Raw genomic sequence first — 18,657 nt, forward strand, 5'->3', positions numbered from 1 at the left:
CAGCAGGGGAAGCAATGGACTGTGGGACTTAGTGGTGGGTGGACAGAAGAAACTGAACTCCTTATAATCAGGAAACTTCTCTCCTTTATTTCACAATGTACTTTTGCTCACCCATAGAGCAATCCCTTAAAAGAAGGAATAATAAAAGAAATAAGGGAGAAAGGAGTTGACCAACTGGCTATTATTCAGATATTTTAAGCTATGGTTCAGAAATCCAAATCCCATTCTAAGGTATTGTCTTCTCAAATAACTATTTAGTTTCTAAGTCTACCTTTCCTTTCTAAAGCTGTTCCTTTTTTTGGTGCAGTGATGAACTGGGCACTTGTGCCCATAGGTTGTTAAATTTCCTGTCTACAACTTCATAATAGTCAGTAATACTTTCTATATTCCTTCAGACAGGGAAGGGAACAAATATTTGTTAAAGGGCTACTTTGTGCCAGGCACTGGGTGGAGCACTTTATAAATATCATCTCAGAACTGAGCATACTCCTTTATGTTCATGAAAACCACTGGAAGTAGATATCTGTAAATAATTCCAGCCAGTCTTTGTGTGTGTGTGTGTGTGTGTGTGTGTGGCAATTGGGGTTAAGTGACTTGCCCAGGGTCACTCAGGTAGTAAGTGTTAAGTGTCTGAGGTCAAATTTGAACTCAGGTCCTCCTGATTCCAGGGCTGGTGCTTTATCCACTGCTCCACCTAGCTGCCCCTTCCAGCCAGTCTTGATAACTCTCTGTTGCTTCTTAATTACACTCTTGTTTTTGGAAATTATCTCAGTATCCGATTTGTCCATGATTGAAAATACCCTAAAAATGTTTGTATTTTGAGGTCCTGAATCTTTCATCCAGTATGTTCTCTTTCTCTCTTAATTTTGTGTCATTTGAAATTTAATAAAGTCTTCAACTATTTGAGTGGTGTGTCATAAGGAAGAGGAATTGGATTGTTTCTACTTGGTCCAAGAGATCAGAACTGGGGATTCTACTTCTAATCTCATTGGGACAAAGTCATGTGGGAAAAGGAGCAGTATGTGAGCTACAGAAAAAGGAAAATAAATTGTGAAGAGTTTGGCAATTGTGAAGGAGGCTAGAAGTCGAATTTGGAAAAGGGAAATTTAGCAGGACTTAAGAGGTTAAAGGAAGAAAGGGGAAAGGAGAAGGTGTAGAGCTAAAGGAGAAAAAAGATTCAAGGAGAAGGACTTGAGTAAGACTATAGGAGATGAGAGAACTAGGAACACTAAGTGGAAGTTGAAAAGAGGCAGATTTAGTCTTAAAAATAGCAAAAATGTCCTAAAAATTAGAACTCTCCAATGTGGAATGGATTGTTGTTGTTGTTTTAGTCATTTTTCAGACATGTCTAACTTTTTCTAACCCATCTGGACTTTTTTTGGCAAGGATACTGGAGTAGTTTGCCATTTTCTTTAACTCATTTTACAGATGAGGAAACTGAGACAAACAGGGTTAAGTGACTTACCCAGGATCACACAATTAGTAATCTGGATTTGAATTCAGGAAGGTAAGTCTTTTTGACTCCATGACCAGCACTCTATCCAGTGTGCTACCAGTGTGCCCAGTCTTGGGAAGCAGGACCCTTCAAATGAAGACTAGATTACCACTTTACTAGAGAGGGGATTCCTGTATAGCTGGGAATTCAATTAGATGATCCCTTCCAAACCTGAGATTTGACTATTCTGTGGCAAGTATGCCAGTTATGTGTTTATCCAAGTCATTAATAAAACATGGAATTCAATAAGGCCAATGATAGATCCATTCCACTAGGAACTTTCTCTAGGTTTCTGCTGATTCATTAATAATTATTAAAGAAGGGGCAGCTAGGTGGTACAGTGGATAAAGCACTGGCCCTGGATTCAGGAGTACCTGAGTTCAAATCCAGCCTCAGACACTTGACACTTACTAGTTGTGTGACCCTGGGCAAGTCACTTAACCCCCATTGCCCTGCCAAAAAAACCAACCAACCAAACAAAAAATAATTATTAAAGATCAGATGACCAATTTGAGTTCTAGAGGACAGATAATCATTGAATAATAGATCTAGATCTGGGTAGTTGTTTGTCCTTCATTCTTGAAGAGGACCATGACATGGGGGTGATGTCATGACTTGCACAGAATTGGATTTAAGTGAAGGAGGGCTATGCAAAGTCACCAGCCTAATTCTCTTCTCCAGAGCTATTTGGGTCCAGTAGCAAGATATATATATATATATATATATATATATATATATATATATATATATATATATATATATATATCACAATGGCTGGAGATAGCCCTGGATGTTTAAGAAAATTGGGGTTAAATGACTTACCCAGGTTCACATAGCTAGTAAGTGTCTGAGGTTAGATTTGGGTTAGACTTTAGAGGCCATCCAGTACAACTTCCTAATTCTATAGATGAGTAAACTAAGCCCCAGCAAAGTTAAAATAATTTCCCTAAAATCATAGGTCATAGGTGGGATTTAAAGCCTGATTCTCTAGCTTCAGAGCTAGTGCTTTTCCAATGGTATTCCCAGAACAAGTGGAGAAGAACTCTGTAAATATAGGTGCCATGAATTTTTATCAAGGATTTGACATGATCTATATATGCTTGATCATATATTGGTGGGCTTTAACCTAGTCTTCTGACACCAGAGTCAGTATTTTTTCTCCTATTCCATTTTGAGTGTGGTAATTTTATCAATTCAGAAACATTCTGTGTATCCATCCTGCATATGTCTCTCCATCTTATCCATGAAGACTAGCATAATTTCCTTTTCAAGTACCTTCATGAAATTTCACAATACAGGGGCAGCCAGGTGGTGCAGTGGATAAAGCATTGGCCCTGGATTCAGGAGGACCTCAGTTTAAATCCAGTCTCAGACACTTGACACTTACTAGCTGTGTGACCCTGGGCAAGTCACTTAACCCTCACTGCCCTGCAAAAAAATTAAAAAATAAAAATAAAAATTCACGATACTATATCAAGGGCATTTTACTGATCTAGGTATCCCAGGGAATGTTTCCTATTTGCCTGTGACAAATGCTTGTTGATTGATTGTTCCAAGAACCTAAAAGAAAAGAGGTTAGTCTGGCATAATCTGTTCATGATGACATCATGTTGGTTCTTAGTGACCACTCTTTTCTTGAGTTCAAATATCTGAAGCTCTATCATCTGGAAGAGGGATTCAACTTCTTATATATGACTCAATGGGCAAAATTAGAACCTGTTGTGGAAAGAAACCTTACCTAGTTTAAGGAAGAACTTTCTTTTTTTGTTTAAACTTGACTTTTCTTTTTTTAAATAGTATTTTATTTTCCCCTCAAATTATATGTAAAGACAAACTTTTAACAGTCACTTAAAAATTTTGAGTTCCAAATTTTCTTCCTTCCTCCCCCCACCAAAAACAGTAATAAATTTGACATAGGTTATATATGTGTGATCATGTAAAGTGTATCTCCTCATTAGTCATGTTGTGAAAGAAGAAACAGACCAAAAGAAAAAAAAAAGGCAAAAAATAGTATGCTTCAATCTGCATTCAGACTCCATCAGTTCTTTCTTTGGATGTGGATAGCATTTTTTATCATGCATCCTTTGGAACTGTCTTAGATCATTGTATTGCTGAGAATAGCTAAGCCATTCACAGTTGATCATTGTACAATATTGCTATTACTGTGTATACTGTTCTCCTGGTTCTGCTTACTTCACTTTGCATCATGTCAGTCTTTCCAGGCTTTTTTTCATCATCCTGCTCATCATTTCTCATAACACAATAGCTATCCATTATAATTGTATACCAAAGCTTTTTCAGACATTCCCCAATTCATGGACATCCCCTCAATTTCCAGTTATTTGCTACCAGAAAAATAGCTGCTATAAATATTTTGTACAAATAGGTCCTCCCCTTGTCTCTCACCTTTAAAAAAAAATCTCAACAAAGCAAAAACTGCCAGGGGACAGCTAGGTGGTGCAATGGATAAAGCACCAGCTTTGGATTCAGGAGGACCTGAGTTCAAATTTGTCCTCAGACACTTGATGCTTACTAGCTGTGTGACCCTGGGCAAATCACTTAACCCTTATTGCCCTGCAAACAAAACAAAACAAAACAAAAATCTCTTTGGGATAAAAACCTAGTTTTGCTCTTGCTGGATCAAAGGGTACACACATAAGGAAGAACTTTCTACCAATCAGAACAATTTCATAATAGAATGGGCTTCCTAGTTAGGGTGTTTCTCATCACTGAAGTATTCAAGGAAAGCTTGAAAAGCTTCTTTCTCAGAGATATCCTGTAGAAAGTGGCACCTTGCACTAGATTCTCTCTGACATCCTTTATGTCTCTTGGGATTAATGGCACTAGGATCTGAGCATTGCCTTCCTTGGTTGACATTGGCAAATGCTTAAAAGGGCATAATTAGGGCACCAAATACAAAGGTTCTTTCTAGGTGTTTCTTTAGTGCCTGAACTACCCAGTCCCTGAAGCATGTCTTCACACTTCATTTCTCCTTTGGCAGGCTGTAGGCAACAGGGCTGTTGCCATAGGAATTGTGTATTTTGAGATTATTTTGAGAAGCAATTTGTATTATCAGGTTTGTTTTTTTCTCTAAACTTCATCCATTTGATGGTTGCTGTTTCTCTAATAGCTTTCATGAGCTATATATTGATTTATTTCCAACTATTGGGGGTAGGGTGGTGGTGACTATATGAAATAATAATAATGATGTTGTATTCAAGATGCTTTCCAAAAGTCTTTAGAAGATGAATTTACATTGTAATACTCTTATTCAGTTACGAAAATCAGTCATTCCCCCCCCCCACACTTTTTAAATAAACATTTTTATTTAAAGTTTTGAGTTCCAAATTCTATCTCTCCCTCCCCTCCTCCTTCCCCTCCCTGAGGTGGTAAGCAATCAGATATAGGTTATACATGTACAATTATGTAAAATATTACCATATGAGTAATTTTGTATAAGAAGACTCTAATAAAAGGAAAATTTGAAGAAAGTTAAAAATAGAATGCTTCAGTCTGTGTTCAATCAATATCAGTTCTTTCTTTAGAGGTGAATGGTTTGCTTCATCATTAGTCCTTTGGGATTGTCTTGGATCATTGTACTGCTGAGAATAAGTTATTCACAGTTCTTCACCAAACAATATTGCTGTCACTGTGCACAATGTTCTCTTGGTTCTGCTCACTTCACTATACATCAGTTCATATAAGTCTTTCCAGGCTTTTCTGAAATCATCCCAAGCTATTCCCCAAATGATGTGCATGCCTTTGATTTCCAATTCCTAGATACCACAAAAAGAGTTGCTATATATATTTTTGTGCAAATAGGTCCTCCCCCCTTCCTTTTTTGGATGTCTTTAGGATATAAATCTAGGAGTGGTATTGCTGGATCAAAGGGTATGAATAGTTCTATAGCTATAGCTATAATCAGAATGGCTGGTTCAGTTCATATTTCTATCATCCAACATTTTCCTTTTTTTCTCATATTACCCACTTTGATAGGTGTGAAGTAGTACCTCAGAGTTGCTTTAATTTGCATTTCTCTGATCGATAATCATTAAAGCATTTTTTCTTATGACTATAGATAGCTTTAATTTCTTTGTCTGAAAACTGCCTGTTCATGTCCTTTGACCATTTTTATTATTTGGGGAATGACATGTACTTTTATAAGTTTGACTCAGTTCTCTATATATTTGAGAAATGAGGCCTTTATCAGAGATACTCATTACAAAAATTCTTTCCTAGTTTTCTGCTTTCCTTATAATTTTGGCTTCATTGGTTTTGTTTGTGCAAAAGTTTTAAAATTTTATATAATCAAAATGATCTATTTTACATTTTATAATGTTCTCTATATCTCTATTTCTTTTGTTCTAAATTCTTCTTCTGTCCATAAATCTGACAGATAAACTATTCCATACTCTCTCTCTTTTTTTTTTTTCATTGGTGAGGCAATTGGGGTTAAGTGACTTGCCCTGGGTCACACAACTAGTAAGTATCAAGTGTCTGTGGCTGGATTTGAACTCAGGTCCTCCTGAATCCAGGGCCGGTGCTCTATCCACTGCACCACCTAGGTGCCCTCCATTCTCTCTTAATTTGCTTATGGTATCACCTTTTATGTCTAAATTGTGTACCCCTTTTGACTTTATTTTAGTATATGATGTGAGATGTTAGTTTATACCTAGTTTGTATAAACTACTGCTAGTTTTCCTAGCAGTTTTTGTCAAATAATGAGTTTTTGTTCCAAAAACTTGGATCTTTACATTTATCATATACTAGATTACTACAGTGATTTACTATGGTGTAATTTGTACCTATTCTATTCCTATTATCCACCACTCTATTTCTTAGCCAATACCAGATTGTTTTGATAGTTACTGCTTTATAATAAAGTTTGAGATCTGGTATGGCTAGACCACTTTCTTTTTTATCTTTTCATCAATTCCCTTGATATCCTTGAGCTTGATGTGGTAAAAATGGGGTAGGGGGTTTGAAATAGGGGATAGGGATTTGGGGTCCTTAGGAATTCCTCTTTAAAGAATTACACCTTCTTGCACACAAAAGCAATTAGAATAAGATAGTAGTTTATTTAGGGACTGGGAAAGGGAAACCAAGAGAGAAATCCTCAAACTTCTTCTCATGGGGAGAAAGGCATGGCACAGAGCATGGCTCTGAGATACCAATCTCCTCAAGCAGGAGAGAGGCAGATAATTTTATAGAGGACTGATAGGGGTGATCATCTGACTGTGGAAAGTACCCTTAGTGAGGGAGGACCACCCCCCTCTGATGGTGGCTGAGGAAGTTGGGTGAGAGGTGGTTTCAGATAAAGCCATCTCTCTGGTCCTCCTCCAGCCACAAAGGCAGCAGCCACACCTAATCTTATCTCCCCCATGGTGAGGGAGACTAGAATGAAGGGTGGGGGTCCTGGAGCTAACTCCACAGAGATCCAGTTCCACTTATCTCTTTAGGTGTGTCTGTCTTTGGATTAGTTTCTCAAGGAGAAGGTTCTTTGCTGTACCCCAGAGAACTTCTGGAGTGCTCCGGGCCATATGCTCCCCCCCCCCCCCATATCAAGCTTTTGTTCTTACAGATGAATTTTATTATTTATATATCTGTAAAATAATTTTTTGATAGTTTAATTGGGATGGCACTAAATAAATGGATTAATTTAGGTAGCATTATCATTTTTAATATATTGGCTCAGTCTACCCATGAGCAATTAATATTTTTCCAATTATTTAGATCTTACTTTATTTGTGTGAAAAGTGTTTTATTGTAGTGGTTGTATAGTTTCTGGGTTTGTCTTGGCAGGTAGGCTCCAGATATTTTATACTATCTACAGATATTTTAAATGGAATGTCTCTTTCTATTGCTGTTGAACTCTTTCCCCCTACTTTTACAAAAATCTATAATCTATAAAATATTAAATATGAATGAATAATATCAGGATAGTGACTTGCCTTTGGACAATTTCTTTCTGAATGCCATTAGAAAAGATAAGTAGAATGAGATCACAACAATGAAAACAATAGTGACAGATATTTTACTCATAACAACCTTAAGAGGTCAGGAGTACAAATCATCCCCATTTTACAAATAAGAAAATTAAGGAAGGTTAAGAGATGTTAAATGTCTTCACCAGAGTCCATTATGGGAGGAAATCAGTTGGTAAAGTAGGGAAATTTATGATTCCATCAAGCTTGGATGCTCTCTTTTCAGATCCATTGGCATGAATGAGGGTGCCAGGAAAGGAACTCTGAATGGGGTGGGGGGGGGATCAGTAGCCTTGGATTCTAGTCTCAGCTCTGTATTTCCTGGCAAGGTGACTCCTCTTGAACATGATTTTCTCACCTGCAAAAGGGAAAAAATAATAATTAAGCTAGGGGCAGTGGAAATGAAAACAGCAGGTATGAGGAATTTTTCACAGGAAGAATCAGGATTTCGTGACTGAATAGATATGGGAAATGAATAAGAAAGAGGAGTCAAGATTATGCTAACATATCCAACCTGAATGGGGGTGGGGGTAGGTTTTAGCAAAATGGTACTATAGTTTGGCTTCATGTTCCTGCCTTCTATTTCTTTGCTCATGCCATTTCCAATGCCTAGAATGGACATCTCCCCCTTATATCTGTTCCCTTCTTCCTTTAAAGCCTAGGTTTCCTTCATGAAGTTTCCCCTAAACATCCTCCCTCCCAAGGTGAAAGTCATCTGTCCCTCTTCAAATTTTCCATAGCACTTTGTCTGTACTTCCCCCTATACACTTATGTACACAAATGACTACAATGTAAAGTGGAATGTGATGGTTTCCCCTGTGTCATATTGTAAACTCCCTGAGAGAAGGGCTTATGTTACACATATTTTTGCACTCCCAGCATTGAATACACAGACTTACACATGGTAGCCATTTAATAAATGTTAGCTGAATTGAATTGAATGGGTCAGAATTGGTTTCAAGGAATTTCCTGGGTATGCAGAACAGGGATGTACTGTAAAAATTAAAAAGGAGGCAAAAGGTTTTTTTTTTTTTTTTCCAGGACCATGGCCTTTATCAGGGCTGCCTAGTTCCACCACCACTAGCTTAATTTTTATTATACCTAAAAGAGAGGGTGCCCTAATGAGACTCAGCAAAAGCTTAAAGACTGGAGGAGCTAAAGAACTGAGACACTGAAATACAAATGGAAGGCCACCAGAACAAGAGTCTGGAGCTTGAATAGCTTAATTGCATATGAAGAGGCCAGCCAGACAATGGACTTTCCTTTAGGGCACAGACTGCATTCATAACTTTGTTCCTAGCCTTCATCTACATAAAATCCCCAAAGGAATATGGGAGGTGGAACTGATTGGATTGGAACTGATTGGATTGGAACTGATAACCTGAAGGCAGGGGTTCATAGCCTTTTTTATATTATGGTCCCCTTTGACAGTCAGGTGAAGCATATGAACCCTTTCTTAGAATGCCATTTTTTCCCCTCTCCAATTCATAAATGAAGGAAATGCTAAACATTAGTAAAAACCAAAGATCTGTCTGTCTGTCTACACACATATATATGTGTATGTGTATGTGTATGTGTATGTGTATGTGTATGTGTATGTGTATGTGTATGTGTATGTGTATGTGTATGTGTATGTGTATGTGTATGTGTAGGCATGTGTGCGTGAAAAAGTATATGTGAAAATGTATGTGTGTATACATGTATATATGCATGCGTGTATATGCATACACATATACACACATGTAATGTACATTTATACACATACATACACATGCACACATATATTCTCTTCTACATGTATGACACTGTGAATTTTATCTATGGGGTGGGTGGACCAGAGGTTAAGAACATCTGCTCTAAGGCAAGGTAGAGTGTCTTACTGTAGCATAGGGGCTTTGAGCTCCAGGGAGCATTGTTTAATATGTGAAGCTAGACCATCTACCATCTGCCACCTGGAAATGACAAATAAGCTCAGTGCCCTGGCTCTGAGAGAGTCAAAGGCTGCTGCTGATCCTAAGCAGAGGGTTTTTGCTATAACTGAAAGAACGTTGTAGCGCTCCAGCTGAAAAGATCACTGTAACACTCCAACCAAAGAGTGCAGTAACATCCAGCTAAGTCAGTGGTGAAGGTGGAAAAGATTGCAGCTGCTTATTGAATAGTGAGCCTAAGGAGTACAGTGGATTGCTCATCTAGCAGAGATACTATACCATGAGGGCATCCCAATGGCAGCAGAACATGCGTGGCCCAGCCTGGAAGTAGCTAACCATCAGCAGAGTGGCCTGCCCAGCTTCATCTAACAATCACTGTCCAATAGCATCACGACCTGTCTGGCACTATCTGATAGCTGCTTAGCCCAGTTGAGAGCCTAACCAGGCACCAAGGTATCTGCTTGACACAACCTCAAATCATCCAAGATGCCATGCCTCTGAGTTACCCAGGCCAACAGGGTTGTGGAACAACTCATCAATCAGCCCTCTGGAGGAATAATAGACATAGATGCCCTGAAGTTGTGACTTGCTTTGGCTTTATGTGTTTCTTGCATGTGTACCTCATTACTGCTGTGCTTTCAGTTTGTGTCCATTCTTCCTCCTACCCTAATGGACACTATGTTTATTTGTTGGGGAGTACACCCCTGGTGTTGGGGGGAAATGTTTTATAACTATTATTTGTTGTTATTTAATTGTTTTTCAGTTGTGTCTGACTTTTCATGCCACCATTTGAGGTTTTCTTGACAAAAATCCTGGAGTAGTTTGCCATTTCCTTCTTCAGCTCAGTATGAGGAAACCGAGGCAAACCGAGTTAAGTGACTTGCTCACTTTGAACTTAGGAGATGAGTCTTCCTGACTCCAGGTCTGGTGCTTTATCCACTGTGCCACCTAGCTAACAATCCACCAGTAGACTCAGTTCTTTGGCAAAGAAATTCACTCAAATAACATATATATATATATATATATATATATATATATATATATATATATATAACTATTATTACTGTTATATTATTTGAGTGACTTCCTTTGCTAAAGAACTGACGCTACTGATGAATTTTTATTTATTTATTTATTTATTTTGGTGAGGCAATTGGGGTTAAGTGACTTGCCCAGGGTCACATAGCTAGTAAGTGTCAAGTGTCTGAGACCGGAATTGAACTCAGGTCCTCCTGACTCCCGGGCCAGTGCTCTATCCGCTGCGCCACCTAGCTGCCCCATCTACTGATGAATTGTTAAAGGGAAACACCATGGTAGGGGCTTTGACATAGTGTTAGAAAGCTGGCCACCCACAGATTTATCCATAGAACTCTGAAAGTAGTAGCAATAACCTCTCTGGGGATCCATATTTTTATCGATAGTATAGATTGGGTGAATGATTCAGAGAGCGGTTTTACATATCCATTCTGCAGATGTGGAAATTGGGGCACAGAGGGTTTTTGCATGACAAACCCAAAGTTAGTTCCCTCACACTAACCCGTGATTGACCAAGATTTTCCATTGTGAAGCCCCAAACTCTTCCATGACTTTGCCTCCTAGAATAACATGAAACTAGCCTGCTGAAAATGCAGGTCTTGAGTGGCAGTTTGATGCAGAGGAAGAAGTGAGTCCTCAAATGGGAGTCCCATGTCTTGGGTTCTAGTTCTAGCATTGCTTTGCTACCATTAAATCCTTCTCTGGTTCTGTAAAATGAAAGGCTTGGACTAGTTGGTCTCCAAGGTCCCTTCTAGCTGCAAGGACCTGTGACTCCATGATGAGAATTTCAAGGACTAGAGGCCCATAAATTCAGAAGGAACCCTTGGGTGCTACTTCCTGTCCTTTAGACCCATGGGTATCGCAGTTTCCCCATTGCTAGGCTGAACTGCAGAGGGAGTATGTGATCTGGGACTGAGCAGGATGGTACAGCTGATACTTTTTTGGGATGTGGTAGCATTCAGTGAGCCTTGTGTTATATTACTTAGGCTACTTGGTGATGCTCAGTTGATGTTTGATGAATGGATGAATGAATGAATGAGAATGGGGAGGTTACTGAAAATATTACCCTCCCCTCTTCTTTTTGAGGTTGAGGTTTTATGGCTTTGACAATAAGTATTTTTTAAAAACTTATTCAAGGGGGCAGCTAGGTGGCACAGTCGATAAAACACTGGACCTGAATTCAGGAGGACCCGAGTTCAAATCTGGCCTCAGACACTTGATACTTACTAGCTGTGTGACCCTGGGCAAGTCACTTAACCCTCATTGCCCTGAAAAACCAAAACCAAAACCAAAAAACACCTTACTCAAAGCACACTTTATCATATGGGGTCAGGGGCAACTAGGTGGTGCAGTGGATAGAACACTGGCCCTGAAGTTGGGAAGACCTGAGTTCAAATTTGATCTCAGACATTTACCAGCTGTGTGACCCTGGGCAAGTCACTTAACCCCAATTGCCTTAAACATCCAGGATCATCTCCAGTCATCCTGATAATACATCTTGCTATGGGACCCAGATGGCTCTGGAGGAGAAACTGAGGCTGGTGACTGCACAGCCTTTCTTTACTTAAATCCAATTCATTGCAAGTCATGACATCTATCATGGTCGTCTTTGAGAACAAAGAATGAACAACAACAACAAAACAAATAAAGGGTGACTCTGGGAGTGAGAGGAGAGATAGTAGGAAATAGAAGTGATGATAAAAGATCACTAAAATGGATTTATAAAAACATAAATTTACTTTAAGCAAATTGATGACATTATTTTATTATCAATAACTATCAGAACCAATTTGTTTTTCAAAGTGTTTTTCTCACAGAATCATAGAACGTCAGCTGGAAAGGACCTTAGGACATCGAGTGAACATAATGCTTGGCACCTGCAAGGTGTTTAATAAATACTTGTTGACTGATTGATTCATAAACAGCATTTTAAAAAAAAATGTTTGTTATGTACTCACAAACACTATGATTTTCATTGGGTAAGATTCAAAGTGTAGATAATACATCGACCTAGCTCTTATGAGTCTTTAGGTTCATAATCTCCTTGGGGGATGTGATGACAAATATGTCATCTTGTCCTGAATCCAGGGTCAGTGCTTTATCCACTGTACCACCTAGCTGCCTCCACAGAATAATTGGTTTTTTTTTTTTGGCGAGGCAATTGGGGTTAAGTGACTTGCCCAGGGTCACACAGCTAGTAAGTGTCAAATGTCTGAGGCCAGATTTGAACTCAGGTACTCCTGACTCCAGAGCCGGTGCTCTATCCACTGCACCACCTAGCTGCCCCTCCACAGAATAATTTTTAATTGATCAATGACATGATAAGATCTTTGCATGCAACTTATTCTTTCTTTCCTCTCCTTTGATTCTCATATCCAAAGATAAAACCAAAGTTAAAAAACACAGGAGACTTGGTGAATGGTGTTAACACAGATAAAAATAATGAAGTCAGGAGGAGAAATAGATTTGTTGTTGTTCCATCATGTCTGACTCTTCATGACCCCATTTGGGGTTTTCTTGGCAAAGATACTGGAATGGTTTGCCATTTTCTTCTCCAGCTCATTTTACAGATGAAGAATATGAGCAAAGAGGGTTAAATGACTTGCCTAGAGTCATACAAACAATGAGTAGGGCAGTTAGGTGGCACAGTGGATAGAGCACTGGCCATGAAATTGGGAGGGCCTGAGTTCAAATATCACTTTAGACACCAGGGATGTGACCCTGGGCAAGTCACAACCCCAATTGCCTTAAAATATCCAGGATCATCTCCAGTTGTCCTGATGTATATCTTTCTCAGATGTCTCTGGAGGAGAGAGTGAGGTTGATGACCTTGTGCCACCTTCCCTCGTTTAAATCCAATTCACTGCAAGTTATGACACCAACCCGATGTTATGGTCCTTTTCGAGAATGAAGGACAAATAACCACTACAATGTGAGGCCAGATTTGAACTCAGAAAGTCATCCTAACTTCAGGCCCAGCACTCTATCCATTGTGCCACCTAGAAAGAAATGGGTTTATGGAGAATGATAACAAATTTGGCTTTGAACAAGCTGGGTTTAAGAAACCTATGGGATACCTGGATGGAGATGCCCCATAGACAATTAAAGAGTCTGGTCTAAATCTCAGAAGAAAGGTCAGGTGGTAGCAGAAACAGAATCAACAAGCTTGACAGAGGATTGAGTATAAAGAGACAAGGGAAGAGATAGCACAGCATTGTGGGAAAGCAACTGGACTTGGAGTCAGCAGGGAACTGTGTTTGAATCCTGCCTATTGAACTTACTAGTTGTGTGACCTTGGGTAAGTCATAACATTCCTTCAGTTCCATGCAAAATGGAATACTTGGCCTACGTCTCATAGGGCTGTTGTGAAGATCGAATATGATCATGTACATAAAGCACAGTGCAAATATCAGTCATCATTATTATTCATTAGACTATCAGCTCCTTGAGGTCAGGGACTATTTAATTTTTATCTCTGTATTTCTGCTCCCAAGCATAGTACCACTCCACTTAGTGAGGGCTTAGTAGTACTTGTGTTTATGACCTCAACCCGCCTTAATCAAATCAAATTTGACATAGAAACAAAGAGCTAGGACATAAAATGTCAGACTAGAAAATGTTTTAGCCTCAGTTTTCTTATGTATAAAAGGAGGGGTTGGACCAGATGAGCCATGTGGCTATTTCTGGCTCTGAAATTGGAAGCAATTCACCCAAAGTAAAAAAGCTAGTTTTTTGCTGATTTATCTTAAAAATAAAATAGCAATAGTAACAGCCATCATAATGGTGGTAATAGTAGTAGTAGTAGTAGTAAGCATTTATATAGTGTCCACTATATGTCAGACCATGCTAAGGACTTTGTAAATATGACCTCATTTGATCCTCTCAAAAATCCTTGAAGGAGAAGAGGGGGAGGAGGAGGAGAAGGAGGAGAGGAGAGGAGGAGGAGGAGGAGAAGGAGGAGGAGAAAGGAAAAGAGGAGGAGAGAGGAGGAGGAGGAGAAAGGAAAAGAGGAGGAGAGAGGAGGAGGAGGAGGAAGGGAGGGAGGAGAAAGAGGAAGAGGAGAGGAAGGAGGAAGAGGAAGAGGAGAAGGAGGAGGAGGAGGAGGGGAAGGAGGAGGTGGAGGTGGAGGTGGAGGAGAAGGAGGTGGTGGCAGTGGGCAGCTAGAGTGATAGGTCTGAAGTCAGGAAGACATCTTCCTGAGTTCAAATCTGACCTCAGACACTTCCCAGTTGTGTGACCCTGGGCAAGTCACTTAACCCTGTTTGCCTTGGTTTCCTCACCTGTCAGATGAGCTGGAGAAGGAAATGGTAAACCACTCCAGTATCTTTGCCAGGAAAACCCCAAATGGGGTCCCAAAGAGTCAGACACTTTCACTTGTGCTTTGGAAATACCACATTAAAGTCATGTAAGATATGTGTGTATAAGTAGTAAATAATATAAATGCATATAGCTAGATGTATATAGCATTGACTTGTGAAATTAGGAACTGATCAACTAAATCATGTAAATGATAGTATGTAATATCTGCCAGGATTATGTGGAAATTAGAGATTTTCTGCCAGAATGTTGAGCTTTACATGGCTTGTGTGCCTTCCTGGGAATGCTAAGAATATAACCTCCCATATCCTTAAAAAACAAACAAACCCCAGAATGAACACAATAGTAGTAGTAGTAGCAGCAGCAACTAACATTTATATAATACTTTAAGGTTTTCAAAGTGATCTCTCTCTCTCTCTCTCTCCTCTGAGCCTCAGAACCCTGGGAAGCAGGTGCTATTATTATCCTCATTTTGTAAATAAGGAAATTGAGCCAGACAAGAAGTTATGTAACACAGATATTAAGTGTTTGAGGCTAAATTTGAACTCAGTTCTTTCTGACTCCAAGTCCAGCAGACTACCTATTGTGCCAGCTAGCTGCCTCCAATCCAGATTTAGGTCTTATTTCCATTGTATGGATGAAGATACTAAGGACTCTGCAGAAGTAAAGAAATACAGTAATTGGCTTGCCCTTACATCTTGTGGGAAAGGACCATTTGTTTGGAGTTAAATGAAGAAAACATAAAATTTGTATCCTTGGCAATGGACATAGATCTCAGAATATGAAATAAAGATTGTGAGAAAAGCTGTTCTCTTGCTTTTTCCATCTGATCAGCGCCATTCTACTTGAGTGGGGCCTTGTGAGAGTTTGGATAATATACCTCCCAATGGTGAAAGGTTGCCAACTTTGGCATAAATGCCTAGTGGATAAAGTTTTTCTAGGAGAACCCTTTTAAATTTGTGATAAGTTTGGTTTTACAACTGGAGTAGTTAATCATTCCCCATTTGAGAATTGTAGGTTTTTTTTCCCCTTCCTTTGATGCAATTGACATTGAGCTAAGTCAAGTTCATTTTTCACATCAGGAAGACAATGGCCCTGAAGAAGAAAAAAGGAGGGGCTGCCTGGAGGGAGGAGAGAAGGCCAAGCTGATGCACCAAGGCAAAATGCCCTGGAGAAAATATCAATGTTTCAGGCACAATCACTGCCTGAAAGTTCATTGCCAAGCACGAGGTCATCTCTAACTGGCAGTGATGGACCTGAAGCATCTTTTATGCTAAGGAGGTACTAGATCACCTCTGCATCTGACATACTTCCTGACACGTGTTTGATTTGCAGAACAACAAATGTTTAGATGGGAAAGACCTTTGTGACTCACAGAAGGAAGTGACTTCCCCAAGGTCACGCAGTTAGTAAGTGGCTGAGTTGTGATTTGATTTCTGGCTTTTCTGAACCCATTCCCTCATCTGTTAAACAAAAACAAAAGCAAAAACCAAAAAAACAAAACCAAAAAAACCCAAAACCCAACCCCACAAACCAAAATGAGGAAGAGGTTACATGGTACAGTGCAGGGCTTCTTAAACTCATCCCACTCAACTCCTTTTTATGTGAGAAATTTTTACACGACCCCAGGTATATAAAATATAAATATTATATATATATATATATATATATATAGAATAGGTATAGAAATCACACATTTACTGGCAATTTTTTGTGACCTTTCAAATTCAGTTATGCAACCCTACATGGGGTCTTGACCCTTAGTTTAAGAAGCTTTGGAATAGTGGATAGGGTGCTGGCCTTGGAGTTAGGAACACCTAGGTACAAGCCTTGGCTCTGTGTGTTCCAGAAAACTTTCTTAACACTAAGTTATTAATAAAGTGGGGATCTGTACTGTTGGAAGGAGTTATCCACATTGGTAATTCTCCATAATGATTTAATCACAGATCTGCTTCTGTCCCCTTCCTGGAGATAATTATCTTTTTCTTTTATTTAGGCTTCACAGATTTGTTTTGATGATCAAAAAATATAATGGGTGTAAAGAATTTTGTGGCATTCAATGCCCTTCATGATCGGGTACTAGCCTCATTTTCCATATTAATATCACCCTTCTCTTCCCTCATAAATCCTACTCTCTAGACAAGGTGAACAAATTCACAATTTCTTGAGCATACTCTGTGCTTCCCCACATTTGTCTTCTTCATATGATTCTCCATGGTTGGGATGCCCTCCCCAACACTGTTTATTGAGATTCTGCCCATCTTTTAAAATCCAGATTCAATGTCACCTCTTTCTTAAAGTTTTCCCTGATTTTTCCTAGCCAGAGGTGTTCTTTCCTCTTAATCTTGATAGCACCTTTTTTTGAACTTAGTTTTTGTGAGGTTAATGCTTACTAGCCATGTGACTACATATAAATCCCTTAATATTATCTGGGGCTTGGGGGCAGCTAGGTGGCACAGTGGATAAAGCACTGGCCTTGGATTCAGCAGGAACTGAGTTCAAATCCAGCCTCAGACACTTGACACCTACTAGCTGTGTGACCCTGGGCAAGTCATTTAACCCTCATTGCCTCACCAAATATATATATATATATCTGGGGCTTGGTTTCTGTATCTGTAAAATGGAGATAATCATACTTGCAACTATCGGGTGGTACTTTGTAAACCTTATAGTACTATAGAAATATGTTTGGTGTCCTGGTGGCCCCTTCGACACAGGTCCTTTGATACCCAAGACCAGTATTCATTACACTATATGGAGAGCTATATCACTAAAAAATAGCCTACCATATGATGAGTTTTTTCACCCTAAGTGACAGCTGGGAAAAAGTTTGATAAAGGTAGCCAGGTGGTACAGATGATAGAGTATTGGATTCTGAGACAAGAGGACCTGAATTTAATTCCTATTTCAGACATTGACTAGCTATGTGACCCTGGACAAGTCATTTGAACTCTCTCAGTCTCAGTTTCCTCATCTGTAAAATGGGAAAATGGTGATAATAATAACACCTACCTCCCAAGCCTGTTGTAAGGATCAAATGAGAGAACATTTACAAACATCAAAGCATTTTATAATTACTACTATTTCTATTATCATTATTATTTTTCCTGAGGTCATGGGAGCATAGGATTTAGGGCCAGAAGAGACCTTCAATAGCAAGGCATGGGGGAGTTACAGTCCAGTTAGAATCACAACTCCTTGAAGGCAGGAATGGTTTCACTTTTGTCTTGGTATCTAGGCACTTAATAGATACTTGTTGATTGATTTATGGATTGGAGAGAGTGCCTACACTGATGAAACCACAGATCCCTGAAGCATTGAAGTATGTTGTCATTAACAATAATAACTGGAGCAAACAGAAGGAGTCCTGGAGGGAGACACGCTTCTACACCAGGAGGCTGGTGCTATCACCAGCCTAATTATAGACAGTTGGGGAAGCTGAATTAACAATTCTATCAGCGATGCCAGTCAACGTGGGTGCGGTAACACAGGGAGATGCTGGGAGAGAACATCTGGGATCCACAGTAAGCTTAGGGTTAAGGACTGGGGAAAAGCGTGCTCCCGATTGCTGCAGGTGTTCACACATCCGATTATATTTACATGAAAAATTGTGTAGGATGTTCAGCTGATGGTGCATCATGCATAAAGTCATCGGGTTTGCATAAGGATTAGCTTTAAACACATGTTTTCCAGCCAGATTTGTGTCTAGTGTTAATCACATATTTTGAGTCTGCAACAAAAAGACAAAAAGGGCCACTGCACCCTTGGAATTGCCTCATCACTCCTATTCACTTTAAGCAGAATCCCACTGAAGGAGCTTATGAGAATAGTCTCACATGTCTGTCTATGGAGCATCATGGGCTCAGTGCCACTAGGCCTGGGAGATAAGCAGTGTAGC

At 39.4% G+C, this 18,657-nt stretch overlaps 1 protein-coding gene across 1 annotated transcript in view; it reads left to right on the forward strand.

The window, feature by feature from the left end:
• KCNK9 (potassium two pore domain channel subfamily K member 9) overlaps positions 1-18,657 on the forward strand; it is a 192,142-nt gene that overhangs the window by 51,742 nt on the left and 121,743 nt on the right. The gene's annotated exons all lie outside the window — the stretch shown is intronic.

Source organism: Dromiciops gliroides, chromosome 1 (genome assembly GCF_019393635.1).
Source record: "Dromiciops gliroides isolate mDroGli1 chromosome 1, mDroGli1.pri, whole genome shotgun sequence".
Lineage (NCBI taxonomy): Eukaryota > Metazoa > Chordata > Mammalia > Microbiotheria > Microbiotheriidae > Dromiciops > Dromiciops gliroides.